Genomic DNA, 15,872 nt, shown 5'->3' with positions numbered 1-15,872 from the left:
AACACGAAGAGCAGCTTCAAATGAAAACCACATGCTGTGAGAGCTTGAAGCAGAGTACACCAGAGACGAACCTGTGAGTTAAACTACCACCAATCATAAAAATGAGGGAATATCACTCCAAGAGAATGTTAAGGAAGATCCAAAAATTTGCCAAAAATGTCACGATGGCTCAACCTGGCCACGTTTGAATGTCATTTAGTAAGAACATGCCATCGGATGACACAAGTGGATCTTTCAAGAGACATCACGGCACGCTTCAATCTGTCTTTTTAAACTTTAAGTATATGCGTAATTGATGTTTTCTCCAAGGGCGACCGTGAATGATGTCGTTTGCATGCCAGACCACTAGTTGGCACCGTAACTCTGCCCGCAACACGTCAAATGTTTTCATTGGACGACGGGAAGACTGTAAGATGATTGCTTACAATGTAAATCATTGAGATGGATTGCGCATGGCTTGTCATATCTTTCAACTCATGTGCAATTTGCTGTTTGTTAGCATAGCATGAATCAGCCAAATAGGGCTTGTCTGTGATGTCAAAGTAATAAGAAATAGGAGGAAAATAAGGGTGATATTTTCAAGAGTTTTGTGTCATGCAACAGCGCACCAGAAATGTCAGTTCAACACTATCGTTGGGGGCATCTGTGTACATAGTTCCAATACGTTACGGTTTGCGATACAAGGCTCACGTTAATGATTACCTCACAATATGGCGATAAATGAAATATCTGTCTTCCTTAACTCATTGCCTGCCATTGACGACGATAGTTCAATTCATTTAAAATGAGAGAAGTACCTTTGAATGCTGATGTTTTAGTGCCATTGCCTCCCAGTCAAAGGAATTGGACGTCTTGCACGGTCAATGGCAGCCAATAATGTAACAGACATTAAAATTGTTGATCAAGTGGAATTTTTTTTTTTTTTTTGAAGGCTATCCTGTTTTTCACGAGAGCATATCGATATATCATATTGATATTCTCACGTTTAATTAGATATGATAAAATATTGGTTGATAAAAACATTTTAAAATAATTTCGTTAATAATAAAATCAGTTTGTCCTTATTGGTTTTGGGGAATTATACATGTGTCCTTCAGTGTGAATGTAGAAGCCTTCTGCCTTTGTGCAATGGCTTGTCACAGCTTAGCACAGTAGTTATGCTTTATGACCATGAGATGTCTCCAAACTAAGATGCTTGGGATTTGTTATGTGAGCAGACCATTTGCATTCATGGTGCGAAAATTTTAAAAAATACAGTATTACCTCGACATACGATCGCTTCGAAACACGATCTTTTCGACATCCGACGTAAAATTTGACTCGCCATTTGTTTCTGCATCCGAAGCCATGCTCGAAATACGACGATTTATGATAGCGCCGCAGCTTTTTTTTTTTTTTTTTTGCGCAAGACGGACGCACGGCGGATTTTGAATGAATGAATGAATGAAATTTATTGTCATCATCATATGGTATTATTAACAATCATTGACAATTACAAAATGTGATATGATTTGCCCGAAGGAACTGAAGAAGAAGACAAAGGCGGACGGGAGGAAGCATATGCTTATCAGTTTCCCGTCCCCCATACAACTAAAGACGCACATTCAGACATGATACATCAGATGGGCACAAAACTGTACAATAACACAATCAACAATCTGGGTTTAGTAACTCAGCGTACAGTCAAGCAGCTCGATTAATTTCAGGGCGTACAAGGTTATGGCTTTGTCATGTCCTTGACATTTTTACATCTATTTGCTGTGGGAACATTTTGTTGTGGCTATGTGTGTGGCAAAAGTGATTATGTGTTATCACAGCTGGTGTGAGTAGTGGTGTGATTTTCTTTTGAGAGAAATCAACATGGGTTCCAAGAAGGTTAGTGCAGGTGATGAAAAAAAGGAAAAAGCCTATTATTGAAATGAAGATGGAATTATTAGAAAATATGAGCGTGGTGTGCGCGTCCGTGAACTGGCGCGACAAAATGTCCATAGAATGTCTAAGATCTCGACGGTCCCTCTCCGACCTTCGTTCGCCAGTCTTTTTAAATAAATGTGACAATTATTATTGTGGTAACATCGCCAAAGAAATCGCCAACTTTGTCAGGTTTTTAATCATTTATTTCAGAACTAGTGCAACACAACACGCCTACCGGTCGCCGCATTTGATGCCAACAACAACAGAACATTAAAAGAGAAAGTAAAAACCAGCTATGCGGTGCGTTCAGGTACAGCATGCAAAACACATCCGCCACATTAGAATCCGATTCGTTACATTATTAAAGGAATTATTACTCTTATTGTGTAATTATTTCGATTTTTATTTATAATGCATTTGTTTTGCTATGTGTAATTATAATTTGTAATGGTCCCAGCACTATTTATTAAAGATTTAGTGTAGGTTTTCAGACTGTGGAACGAATTAATGGATTTATAATGTATTCTTATGGGAGAATTAGAGCAGGGCGGTAAACCGAAAATTTACCGTTACCGAAATTCTTCACGATGGCCGACGTAATTTTGACCATGTCGGTAAATTCGTTAATTTAATAAAACAAGACAATATAGTCTTTTCATCCCGCTTTGACTCTGTGTTGTTCGGCTATGTTCATTCCCCTTTAAGAAAGCAGATAGTGTGCTTACGTATGGAGTCACGTGGTTTTCAGGAAGCCAAATAAACAGAAGCCCGGTAGGCTAACGCTAGTGGCTAACGCTACAAGTAAACAGGATGGAGTCGGGCTTAAGTTAGCTTCGCCAAACTTTCACCCGACATTAAGTAAACTCTTGGCGGGTACCAGACGGGCTTTCACCTGCTGTCCTCCCTGGTTCTCACGATTTCAGGAGAGGATGCTTTCAGTGCTTTCTTCTGGTAGCCAAGCCACAGGCTAACGCTAGCGGCTAACGGTACAAATGAGCGTGATGGAGTCGGATAGCGGCTCTAACCTTGTCGAAACAGCTGAAATTAATGAGTGGACTGGGCACGGACTTCATGTAGCAATCATTATGTCGCGTTATTTGGTACCTCTGTGTGATTTCTCTGAAAGCTTCCATGATGGTAAAGCACTCAGCATAAAGTATAATCCAACAGTGAAGCCTATATATAATATGACAGTTTAATGGCCACAGCTATTTTTCTGTATGTGTTTGCTTTATTCTGCCATCATAAAATCTTAAATGTTTCATTGGCATCAGAGCAATACAGCTTTAATCTGGTTGTGTCTGTGTGGGGGGTGCATGTATTAAAAAATGTTCTGGAAAAAAAAACCTGAAACCTTGACATAAACACTTGTGTTGAATAAATATGTCACAGCAGCCATTACCAATAAGTTGTCTGAAGTGTATTGTTAAAGCTGCAAGTCATTTGTGTTAGAGTGACATGTTTGCACAGTCGTCATATTGATTTGTATAATGTTATACATTTTTCAAGTCATACAAGCTGTTATAAATGTTCACACTAGAATTCTTATTGTTTACAAGATTTTTTTTAATACTTAATGTTTAGACTGCATGTGCAATTGATAAATTGAAAGCTGGTTAAATAAATTTAACGAGAAACGGTTAATTTGTATTCCATGCAGTGATTCAAATTTTCATATTATATAACAGTCCGCTTGGGCGAATTTATCGTCATTTATCGTTATCGAGGTAAATCTGCTCAATTTATTGTGATAGGTACTCAAGGCCATATCGCCCAGTCCTAGGGAGAATCCTGCTCGACATATGACCTTTTCGACTTACAAGCAAGGTCCTTGAACGAATTAACTTTGTATGTAGAGGTACCACTGTAAATAAAATATTTAAGTCCACGACCGCACATATCGTTATAGGTTTGATATCAGTATCAGATTTTTGGAGTTGGACAATATTGAGATATCGGTTAGAAAGTCTCTACTTTGAACTTTTTAAAAAATCTGAATATTATAATACATCATGTTAAACGTTGTCTATTGAGGAAAGTGGACAGTAGTTTGTCTTCCAGAAAAGTGAAACATTTAAGAAGTGAATAAAGCAGACACAAGCAATAGTAGCAGGCCTTTCAAATGAATTACCAACTGCCATGCAAAAACAAACTGTCAGCCCTGATGCCAATCTGAGCTCCTCTGTCGTTACATCTCTGACCGAAAAATAAGAATAGCCCCTTACTCTCAGTGTGTGTTGTGCAGCTGAAAAACAGTGGCGGTGCTGCTCAGCTGGTGCAGCTGTCTGCCTCGTTTACAGAGTGCGACACTTCTGACATTGTGTGAAATGACAAGAGCTTGCGTCCGCTCGTAAATTCCCAGCGCCATGATTTTGTTAACCTCCGGCGCTTTGCAGCGGGCCTCGTAGCACCCGATCAGTCACGGATGCGGTTCGGCTCACTTTTCCAAGCTCATCACTGAGGCCTGCGGTAGGACGAGTTTGACGCCCGATAAGTACTATTTTCAGACATTGGTACGCATTGATTGCTTCTTTTTAGGGCTGTCAAAATTATCGCGTTAACGGGCGTTATTTTTTTTAATTAATCACATTAAAATTAGGGCTGTCAAAATTATCGCGTTAACGCGCGGTAATTAATTTTTTAAATTAATCACGTTCAAATATTTGACGCAATTAACACACATGTCCCGCACTGTCCCATGTCAGACAGTATTCTGCCTTTTGGTAAGTTTTACAGCAAGGTTTTTTGTGCTGTCTAACAGCGAACTCTTGTGGTCGCTTTGCGACATGGTTTATTGCTTTCTTGCCAGTTCAATATGGCTGCATGACGTCTCGAGCTGACGCCTACGTTGTAATGTTGTTCTTATATGATCCTTGAACAAGATTTGTCCGTAAGTATGGTTGTTGTAAAGAATGTACATATTATATTAGTAAGCGAAATGTTATATTTTTTGTATGAGACGCTTTTTGTCTATGTTTAGTGAACCTGTATAGCGTGCTAAGCTAACGTTGTTGCTAATGCAATGCTTGTGTACTTTTTTTTTTTGTAGTTTCACTACGGTCTAAAGAGAACAATGGTTTGAGGCCATTTTATTAATAGATCAGATGAAAAAGGAAGAAGTCTGATTATTAAGGCGTCGTTCTGTCAGGGATTGCTGGGCGGGCAGGTGTGTGAGGACCCAAACGCAGGAAAACAAAAGCAGCAAAGCAGGTGGCAGAGAACTCAAAAAATGGTTTTAATTATAACTAACAAAAGCACAAAGTACAAACAAAAAGACTAGGGATCAAAAGGCAAGGTTCAAACCAAAACTTACTTAAACAGAGGGACTGGTACACGAGGGCGTGGAACGGACTCGACTTTGGCAAAGACGGACATAGACATAGACAATGACGCAACAAGGGGTGACAAGGAACTGGGTCATTATATACACATGCAGACAAGGGGTAACGAGACGAGGAACAGCTGGGTAACACAGGTGGATGCAGATTGCAGGATACGCTGGGAGAACACACACAGGTGAAATCAATGGGTAATCACAGAGACAAGTCACACTAGGAAAAACCCAACACAAAACCTAACACGTTCACTAGCTGTCTAGCTTTGGAAAAAGTAGACGCTTCGGAGTGAGGACAGCATAGACAGATTTAAATGACAGTAGAGTGGAATGCCCACTACACTCCTTATATACCGTATGTTGAATGTATATATCCATCTTGTGTCTTATCTTTCCATTCCAACAATTTATTTTACAGAATATATATATAATTTACAGAAAAATATGGCATATTTTATAGATGGTTTGAATTGCGATTAATTGCGATTAATTACGATTAATTAATTTTTAGGCTGTAAGTAACTCGATTAAAAATTTTAATCGTTTGACAGCCCTAATTAAAATATTTGACACAATTAACGCATGCACTGAATGACCCGCTCATACATTGCCTCAAACAGATCACAATGACGCCGTTTATGGATATTAAGAGTGAAGAGAATGCCACCGGCCGCTTGGGGGCAGCGCCGTTCAATACTAATGGTATTCCTTCTACTAGTGGGAGAATTAGTAGTTGTGAGACATTTATGCTGTTGCATTGTGCTATTTGACCTCCATACATATTTCTGTAAGTATTCTTTCTTTTAGTGGCAAATATGTTTCTCTTGTTGTATTTTGGGTAAGATATGTACAGAGATATATATGTTATAAAGGCGAGTGGACACAGGCATTCTTTGGACTGCGCCGTTTATTGGCATAAGCTTTGGCAACTCCTTCTCAACAAACATAAGTATCATTTAGTGAAAGCAAAACAAAAATAATATTCCTATCTCTCAAAAAAAAATGTTCACAAAAAGAAAAGCACTTCAGTCTGTAGTAATGAGGCCCTATTGTATGTATATATCCGTCTTATGTCTTATCTTTCAATTCCAACAATAATTTACAGAAAAATATGGCATATTTTAGAGATGGTTTGAATTGCGATTAATTACGATTAATTAATTTTTAAGCTGTGATTAACTCGATTAAAAATTTTAATCGTTTGACAGCCCTCCTTCTTTTATAACAGAACAATAAACATTATATTTGCAAATGTAGTTTCTGGCATTTGAGTGAAATTCATCAGCTTGGCTTGCTTTCAAGCAATTAAATGATTCGTGGATTGTTCGATCTCATGTACGATGATCCAATGAGGGAAAATCGCGTCTGGCACGCCCAATTCAATGAGGCGTCTTGTATCCATTGTCTATGTTTACGGCTTGCTTTAAAAGAATATCACAGGTGTGCGTGACCTTAACCTATGACCTCACACAGTTAGATGGCGTCTGTGAGAAAAATTTATGAAAAAAATTGATAGATTATGTATTATGTACCCCCCCCCCCCAAAAAAAAAAAACATTATATTAGGAACTGAAAGTCCTATTGTGATACACGTATTGTGTCCAGAGTTGTCAGATAATTACTTTTAAACCATTAACCAATATCCCGATATTATCCAACTCCAAAAATCCCATATCGATATCAAACCGAAATCGATGTTTGCGGTCGTGGACTTAACATATTATGGCTAATTGTATTGTTATACTCCATTTGATGCTTTCATAATAATATTTCAATATTTTCAATCATTTATTGTTCATTCAACTTTTGTATTATGAATGCAAATTGTCTGCTCACATAAGAAATTCCAAGCATCGTACAGTAGTTTGTAGACATCTAATGGTCAATAACAGTGTTGTTTTCGTCAACAATGACGATAACAGAAACATTTTGTCAACAACCAATTTTTTTCATGATGACGACGAGCTAAAAACTTGGCTTGGGAGACTCGAACTTAACGACATGAATGCCAGTTTTCGTCTGACGAGACGACTACAAGACTAATATGCGACATCGTTTCTGTCATATGTTCACAATGCGTGATATTTTCATATTGTATGGGGGTTGTGCAACTCATGTGAGATGTGCCACGCCTCTCCCTCCTCACCAGAGTTTAGGATGTTTCTCAAGCTAGGCTGCGCTCCATCTTGCTTGTTTGGAAACACGGTAAGATTTGTTTTATCTTGGCAAGAGAGAATGTGCAATGTTGCTTTAGCCTTTAAAGGTCTGTGCTGAGTGATCATTAGACGCTAAATGTAATCTAAGCATTAGTGTCTCATTCGCATTAGCGTTAGCTTCAGAATGGTGAGTGTCCTGTTAAAACACTGGCCAGTCTCAAGCGGAGCCACTTTGCTTTTCTGGTCATTAAGTCTCGAGGATTTTTTTTTTTTTTAAATACAGTTAGTGGCTTCTAGTTACGTTTAATTGAAAATAATGTACTACTTTTCCTGTTGAATGTATTATCATTAAATTTGGCAATGTCCTTGTAGACCAGGGGTTGGGAACCTTTCTGGCTGAGAGAGCCATAAACAACACATTTTTAAAAATGTAATCCCGTGAGAACCATACAATATGTTTAAAACTAAAAATACGAGTAATGTGTGCATTTTATGTAATTTCAACATTTTTAAAGTACAATAAGTCTCCGAATTCTTTTTAATAACATTGTTATGCTGTTGCTAATCTATGATGAATATTTCTTACCATTAATGCGACTTCTGGTGCTGCATGGTGTTGCTGATGGCTTTGTAGTCTGGTTGATACTTGATGAGGTTAATTGTCATGCAGGCATTTAGAAACTTACGGTAGGATACGTCTCTTTGCATGTTCTTCAAGAAACGACACGAATCCTCTGTTTTTTCCAACCATACACGGAGCACCATCAGTGCACACCGAAACATGTTTGTCCATTGGTAGATTTTTTTTCTTCAGCGAACTCAATGAAGGGCTTGAATAAATCCTCCCCTCTTGTTGTTCCTCGCATAGCCAAAACTGCCAGACTTTCCTCATGTAGTGTGTCACCGACAACATACCTTGCGATCACGCTGAACTGTGATAAATTGCTTATGTCCGTTGACTCATCCAAAGCGAGTGAAAAAATGGAGCCGAATTTATGTCCTTCACTTGCGTTGCCTCAATTTGATTTGACATCATGACGGTACGATCGTGAACAGTTCTTGCTGACAGGGGCATGTCTTTTATCCGTTTAATAATCTTGTCTTCATCTGAAAAGTCGTCAAAAACTTCATTGGCAACATCAAGCATGAATGCTTTGGCGTACTCCCCATCTGTGAATGGCTTCCCGTATCTCACAATTGCTAAAGCGCCAGCAAAGCTAGCCGAATTCCAGTCACCTTGTTTGGTCCAAACACGGAGTTGCTACTGACTAGCTTGCACTCTTGTAAGAAGCTCTTGACATGCTTTCTTCCTGTTGTTCCCCGCCGGATAGTTCGATGCAAATGTAGTATGGCGGGTGTCGAAGTGCCGCTTTATATTTGACCTTTTCATAGATGCAATTTTATCATTGCATATTAGACACACCGCAGAACCTGCTCTCTCCACAAAGGCAAATTCCTCTGTCCATTCCTGCTGAAAACTACGATACTCCTCGTCTTTTTTTCTTTTTGCCATCTTCTCAAAAGAGTTTCTAAAATTAGTGGGGAAAACGAAACTAAAACCGTGGGAAAATTACTACGCACATGCGCACATCGGCCGCTCTTTTTGACAGCAAAATATGGCGGCCCCACTCGATCAGTGTCTGCCTCATCTGCGTTGCCAATGCGATTGATAGACAGACAAATAAATAGATAGATAGACGCAACGACATGTATGTTTGCCACTTTCCCACTAAAATAACTGCGAACCGGCTTTCTAGTCGCCGGGGATCGTCGCTGTTTTGCGCAATGCGCATAGGAGTATAACAAATCTTTTTTTTTTTTTTTTTTTTTTTTAAATAATTAAAGATTTGTCAGCGAGCCAGATGCGGCCGTCAAAAGAGCCAGATATGGCTCGCGATCCATAAGTTCCCGACCCCTGTTGTAGACGCTACAATATGTGCTTGTCTATTTATGTTCATTTGAAGTTGTTGGAAACCTTTATTTTTGGACTAAACCTTTGAATTTGAATTTTACAGACAAAAATATTTTGAGTAACTCTCAACCAAAACTACACTGCATTTGTTTAAGATTTCGTCGACTAAAATTAGACGAAGAAGAAAACATTTGGAAGTGACAAGAATATGACTAAGACTAAACGGTATTTTCGTCCAAAAGATTAGAAAAAATTAAAAGGGCTGCCAAAAACAACATTGGTCAATAAGGATAACTGCTGTGCTAAGCTGTGACCAGCCCTTGTACGAAGGCAGAAGGCTTCTACATGCAGTTTCAAGGCAGCAACATGGATATTGGCCCAAAACCAATCATGAAAAACCAATGTCAATATTAACTGATATCATTTCAAAGTGGTTTTATCGGCCGATAATATTGGACAACTCTAATTGTGTCACATTTCACATTATATCGATAATACTGCCCAGTTTTATGAATAATAATGAACTTCATCACTCATCTTTGTTCAAATGCTTTTAAGCATAAGTTAGTCAAAGAGCTTTTGTGATTCGTAACACGTTAAAGATGTTTAATTTGTAAAGGCTCAATTCAATTTTCCCTTCCAAAACAATCATATGTCAGTTTTTTAAATGAACATGTATACAATTAAGCATTCTTTGCTGACTCTAATCAAGCTTTTCGTCTCTCGAGCATTCTTGACCGCCATTTATCACCACGCGGTGGCCATTACGAAGTGTGCGTAACATGCGTGTCAGTGCACGTGTTTACATGTTCCGTCTCGCGAGGTCAGCTAGGTGCTTCTTTGTTTAAAACAAAAAAAAGTCCCTGCGATGCCAGTGTTGGCTGATGGATGTGTCATGTGACTGACAAGCACTTAGTGAAACGCTCATTAATGCCCCCCCCACAAAAGCCCTGCAGTGTAAATACGCGCACTAATAGTTTTTCTGTGGAGTCGAGTTAATGGCTGATATCACGAGGGTCCATTGTACTTTCCATTCAAGTGAGTATAAGGAAAATAAATAAATAAAACTAGAGATGTGAACGAAATTTGGCGCAGGCAACCATCGGCTGACAATAGAAGAAAATGCATTGTTGGTAGTAGGCACGTGCGGATTACCGGTTTCAAGGTTATACCATGGTATGAAAACGTCACGGTTTCAAAACCACAAATATTTTCCATCATACCGTCCCTAAGGTATTAGCTATTTTTTTATGTCCCAAAACTGCAGTGAGAAATCCCTCGCTTGCAGCGGCAAGGCTCAACCCTCCCCCACCGGTTGTTGCTCAGTGTCAGTGAGTCAGCTGTGCTACACGATGGTTGGAGTAAGTGAAACTCCTGGACTTTTTCCCTCATTGAAGATAACGAAATTGCTGGTAAGGGAATACTTCGGCTACAGAAAAGTTACAGACCGCTGCGGCTTAGAGGACGAGGGCCAACCGACATGTAAAATATGTTTGCGGAGGGTGGCTGCCGAGGAGGCAATACCTCCAATATGATTTTGCATTTATACAAAATTAAAGGTTAGTAAACACTAGAGCTGGGAATCTTTGGGCACCTAACGATTCGATTACGATTACGATTCAGAGGCTTCCGATTCAATTATAAAACGATTATTGATGCACCCCCTCCTTTTTTTTTGTTTTTTTTTTTTTGTTTTGTACATTAGTTCCAAAATTGTTCAAAAATCCTCTCAGGCTAAACCAAACTACTATTTCAGTATCAAGTTAACATATAATAGTAAACAAATATACAAAAATAACAGTAAAAAAATACTCCAGTCCCCATTCTGTATCAGCAGCTTTAAACTACATTCAATTAATTTAATGTTGTGAATCAACCGTTACAGTTGTTAAAATTGCTCCCGTTATTCCATAATTTCCCTTCTGTCTACTTTTCTTTTAAGTTTTAAAACTGTTTCATCATTTAAAGATATATTCAAGACAAGATTTTGCCGATTTAGGAGTATTTTAGATAAAAAGTTAATTAGGTTCGCTACGACAGAGCCTTTTAGAGAAGTCTACTGCTTTAAGATGGCGGCTGTTTACTAACGCCGGCAAGTCTGCCATTTCGCATCTCTGTTCAATAATACATGTTCTAACACCGCCGTTGTCTGTCATTTTGCATCTAGTTCTACATATATATGATATCTACTGTAGCCGTATGTTTGTAGCAACTAGCAACTGGGCGTTGTTTGTAGCGGCTGTCGGCCCCAGTCAGGTATGATTGTTTTTTTTTTATCTAGCGGCATGAGTTGAACATGATATTTACTCTCGGTCCGTTCCTCATTGCGTCCCAAAGACCACGCTGATTGTGTTTTACTTCCGCTTTACCTGGTATAATTCAATAATCGGAATTTGGATGTTTGTGAATCGTTCTCGAATCTTCCACGGCCGAATCGCGAATAATCTAAAAATCAGAAATTTCACACGCCTCTAGTAAACACTGTCATGAACGTTTCCCCATCAGCTACAAGAGTTAACTCCAGAGTGTTTAGTGTGTCTAGCGGTGGTAAAACATAATGTTTTTTCTCTAGCAACTGTCTGTGTTGGGAAAGAGAGTGTGTGTATAATGTAAACATGATACGAGTCATACACACGTGCTTTTTATGGAAAATGATTCTATTATTTTAGTTCTGATGGTAATAATGTTGAGTGGTGGCTGTGGGTTTGGGTTCACCTAGAGGACCACATTTATTTTAATTTTATTTAGAATATTTGTTACTTTTTGTTTTTTTTTTTAAAGTTATTTTAACTTAACATTATACTTATGTTCCAATTTGTTAATATGTTTTGAAAAATAAAACTGTTCAATGGTGTTTTTTATTTATTTATTTTAACCCAGATATCTCAAAGTGACACATTTTAAAGCTGTAATTGAATGCTGTAATACTGTGATACCGTGAAACCGTGAAACCGTGATATTTTGACTTAAGGTTATCACACCGTTAGAATCTCGGCGCCAACAACTATCGGCTGAAAATAGCTAAAAACGCATAGTCGGTTTTCGATTTTAAAGACCGAAAGTTTACCACCGACTAGTGTGAAGAACCTTAGTCCTTTTGTGATGACGTCATCAAAAGCCTTCCGACGCTATCTCGCTAACACTACTGGCTCACAAGCGTCTGCCAGCGTGTTGCTTATCGCCGTGTTTTGATGAAGTCATCACAAACGGAGTAAGGCTCTTCACACTTTTCGCTGGTAAACTTTTGGTAGTCGAAAATCAATCAGTGGTGTGGGAAGTACGATACTGAGGGTGCTGCAGCACCCCCTGGTGTTGGGAAGAAAAAAAAGTTTTGATAGGTACATTTCAAAACACTTTTTGGGGATTTTCTGGTTCGTCTCAAAGTGTTTTGATGACATCATCACAAAAGGACTAAGGTTCTTCACACTATTCAGTGGTAAACCTTCGCTCTTCATAACCGAAAATCAATCAGTGGTGTCGGAAGTGGGGTGCTGAGGGTGCTGCAGCACCCACTGGTGTTGAGAAGAAAAAAAGTGTTTTAATTAGGGTTGTTCCGATCATGTTTTTTTGCTCCCGATCCGATACCGATCGTTTTAGTTTGAGTATCTGCCGATCCCGATATTTCCCGATCCGATTGCTTTTTTTTTTGCTCCCGATTCAATTCCAATCATTCCCGATAATTTTTCCCGATCATATACATTTTGGCAATGCATTAAGAAAAAAAATGAATAAAACTTGGACAAATATATACATTCAACATACAATACATAAGTACTGTATTTGTTTATTATGACAATAAATCCTCAAGATGGCATTTACATTATTAACATTCTTTCTGTGAGAGGGATCCACGGATAGAAAGACTTGTGACTTTGTATATTGTGACTAAATATTGCCATCTAGTGTATTTGTTTCTGTGAGAGGGATCCACGGATAGAAAGACTTGTGACTTTGTATATTGTGACTAAATATTGCCATCTAGTGTATTTGTTGAGCTTTCAGTAAATGATACTGTAGCCATGCCCAAATGCATGATGGGAAGTGGAACCATTACTGTGCGTAGTGCTACCAATTGATATATCTTCTCTGCGTTGGGAAATAACATAAAGTGTTAAGAAAAAGATCAAGTGCTACCTTGCTTCCCCACATTACTTCCCATGATATTTCTAACCGTAGGGAGTGGGATTGTAAGGCTTCAGCCAATTAAAAAGAGGCTCCAAAGGGTGCTAAATTTCACTCTACTCATTTTGAGCTGCCTTTTATCTCTCTAAATAGGTAAAACGGTGCCATTTCAGATTGAGCGTGACAATGTTAGAGTGGGTTGTGCAGCGCATGCATTAATTGCATTAAATATTTTAATGTGATACATTTTTTTTTTAAATTAATTACTGCCGTTATTGGGATAAATTTGATAACCCTACCTTAAGCCTAAACTAAAGACTCTGGATGAGTGTAACATATTATGTCTGTAACATTAAATACAATTAGAAAACAATGTAGTTAAAAAATATTTATATATTAAAAAAGGCATGGCCGATATTTTTTTGCCGATTCCGATACTTTGAAAATGACGTGATCGATCGGGACATCTCTAGTTTTAATAGATACATTTTAAAACACTTTTTGGGGATTTGATGTTTGTCTCGCAGTGTTTTGATGACATCATCACAAAAGGACTAAGGTTCTTCACACTTTTTGGTGGTAGCTTTCCGTCTTCATAACCGGAAATTAATCGGTGGCATGGGAAGTGGGGTGCTGAGGGTGCTGCAGCACCCCCTGGTGGTGGGAAGAAAAGAAGTGTTTTGATAGATACAGTTCAAAACACTTTTTGGGGATTTGTTGTTTGTCTCGCTCTTCTAATTTTGATGACATAATTACAAAAGAACTAAGGTTTTTCACACTTATCGGTGGTAAACGTTCGGTCTTCATAACCGTAAATCAATCAGCGGCGTTGGAAGTGGGGTGCTGAGGGTACTGCAGCACCCCCTGGTGTTGGAAAGAAGAAAAAAGTGTTTTAATAGATACTTTTTAAAAAATAAATAAATAAGACATATTGAAACGATTGCGTATTTAACTTTGGGGATTAAATACTGTATGTAGGTTGAAAAAGGTTGTTTTTTCTGTTAATAACACCACCTGACACCTTCCTTGCTACCAGGTCACGTTGACTATGGCGCTATTGAAACGGAAAAGTAAACTTGACAGAGGACCGTTAGCGTGGCACAAAAATGAATTTGCGCTTTTTTCTTCACAAAAACGGCGAAATTTTCTAAAATTCAGTTTGAGGTCGAAAATTAAGACGATTTTTCTTTGGTGTCTTGAAATAGGTAAGACATGCTTGCATTATAGCCATATTATTGTTTGTTGTTGCTGTTGAGCTTCCGCCGTGCAGATTTCTGTTGGATATTCGTGTGAAATGTATTTTAGTGTTGTGAAAACGGGGTGTTGATTTTAGTTCTTTTACTTTTCAAATGCGCAGTGTGGATGTGAGGATTTGCATTATAATACACAGGCACTTATATTTCCAATACCACACACTGTTGGCAAAATAGCATGCTGTCTTTGTAGTAGCCTAGTAGGAGTACGTAAACTATCCAGGATGCGTGTGCACTGCCATTTTTCACACTTCGAATGGAGAAAACACGCAAGCATGATAAATTTGGACCGAAATGTCTGTTTTTGGAAGGGAAAAACTAAAAAAGATCCTCTGCACGCCCTGCTGTGAGTGACTTCCAGCACCCCTGAAACCAATATTACATTTTTAGCCATTTTCGCCCTAATTTTCGGTCATATTTCTAACTAAAACGTGGTATCTATGCAGTATCCGCATCGTGCAACAGTTGTTTTCATAAATTTCTTTCTTTTTCGGGTGCTCTTTTGTTGTCCCTCGCAACACCTCGTTCCTGCTGCGGCATGTAACACTTTGTCGTCGCCTCTTGAGCTCAGCGGGACTTCAATTAAAAACTTTCCTCGCTAAGACGGTGTTAAGCCCTTTTGTCCCACCACCACTGCGGATACTTCCAACAACTTTGAGAAAATAAAGAAGAAACAAAAGGAAATATATATTTGTGGAGGAGCAAGAGACATAAACACGTTTTCTCTTTTAATTCCGATGGTGACGACTTTAGGGAAGAGGCCAGATTGAGTCTACACGTCAATCTGCTCAATGCGAGCAGTGGGATTTACTCGGGGGTTTGTAGAGCGCTCACCGCCACGGCGACGGGGTCATGGTAACCTGACAACAACGTCGCAGTGCCAGTCCTTAGACAGGCAAAAGGGGAGCTTCCTCTACCTACCGGGAGACCCCTATATGAGGGGTCAGCACCTCCAACAACTAATCCACGCTGGGCAACAAGTCGTTGACTTAGTGACTAATTTCATCCTTTGCTCGCAGGAGGAGAGTAGGAGGAGGGAGAGTGAGGGATTATGGGATAAGAAATGACCCAGAGGAGTGAAAGTAGCGGCAACATCACAGCTGAGAGAAAATCCGCCGCCGCTTGTTTGCGAGAAAACAACTTTGAGTCTGGCCCAAAAAACGTCTCAAGTCTCGGCATGA

The sequence above is a fragment of the Corythoichthys intestinalis genome, chromosome 11 (genome assembly GCF_030265065.1).
Source record: "Corythoichthys intestinalis isolate RoL2023-P3 chromosome 11, ASM3026506v1, whole genome shotgun sequence".
NCBI classification, from domain to species: Eukaryota; Metazoa; Chordata; class Actinopteri; order Syngnathiformes; family Syngnathidae; genus Corythoichthys; species Corythoichthys intestinalis.
This window is presented reverse-complemented; position numbering follows the sequence as displayed.